This window comes from Otolemur garnettii, unplaced genomic scaffold (genome assembly GCF_000181295.1).
Source record: "Otolemur garnettii isolate 467f Iridium unplaced genomic scaffold, OtoGar3 scaffold00038, whole genome shotgun sequence".
NCBI lineage: Eukaryota > Metazoa > Chordata > Mammalia > Primates > Galagidae > Otolemur > Otolemur garnettii.
This window is the reverse complement of record NW_003852433.1, coordinates 10,237,272-10,238,346: the sequence shown is the minus strand read 5'-3', so window position 1 is coordinate 10,238,346 and position 1,075 is coordinate 10,237,272. Positions and strand designations below refer to the sequence as shown.

General features: G+C 38.3%; 1 protein-coding gene across 2 annotated transcripts in view; it reads right to left on the bottom strand.

The window, feature by feature from the left end:
• TAOK3 (TAO kinase 3) overlaps nt 1-1,075 on the bottom strand; it is a 93,110-nt gene that overhangs the window by 74,894 nt on the left and 17,141 nt on the right. The gene's annotated exons all lie outside the window — the stretch shown is intronic.

Below are 1,075 nucleotides of genomic sequence, written 5' to 3'. Positions count from 1 at the left end.
AGTGCTAGGAGGCACTGGTGTGAGCTACCATGCCTGGCCTGAAACTTAAATTCTTAAAAAGCCAAAGGATTTTTTTTAAAGCCAATTTTTTTTAAGGTTAATATTTTGATTTATAATTTACACAAATATCCAGATAATGGCAGTGTTACACTGGCACCTGCTCATACTGGCTTTGGAAGGCCCACTGTGCACATCTTTTCCCAGCCCCACGTTTAGTGAATCGCACTGATAACTTGGAATTGGTGATAGTAGGAATATTTATGCTGTGGAAAATGGCAAATGCCACAAATCAGGGCGTTTTCTCTCCCCACAAGATATTCATCTGTTAAATTTACCAGTACATCACTGCATAGAAGTAACTTTAAGATACATTAAAGTTCAAATGCAACCAAAGGAGAGATTTGTGGCACTTTAGATAATTTTAGGTAACTGCCACAATATTTGAGGAAGAGCTTATAGCTGAGCATCTTTTAACACAAAGTTTTCACAAAGGTTATGCTCAATGTGGGTCAAATACAGTTTTAGGGTAAGATCTTTGATAAACCTATTATATTTTTAGATTTCCCTAATACATGTTAGACTATAAATTAAGGTAATGGAAACTATCACAAAGGTAGGATATATTATCACTGATGGTACAGAGAACAGATATTTCTTAAATATTAGTATTACTATCTTTTTTTTTTTTTTAAGAGACAGAGTCTCATTTTGTCACCCTCGGTAGAGTGCCGTGGTGTCACAGCTCACAGCAACCTCCAGCTCTTGGGCTTAGGCAATTCTCTTGCTTCAGCCGCCTAAGTAGCTGGGACTACAGGCTCCTGCCACAATGCCCAGCTATTTTTTTGTTGCAGTTTTGCCAGGGCCGGGTTTAAACCTACTATATAGGTATACGGGGCCAGCGGCCTCCCACTGAGCCACAGGCGCCGCCCTAGTATTCCTATCTCTTATTCCAGGTTTGTCAGCTGGCATATCTTCTTAAATTCCTTGCATTAAATTAATAAATATGAAAATGGAGCAGAGAGAAAAGAAGAGTATTATACAAGAGTATGAAAAACAAAATAAATTCATACTGCCC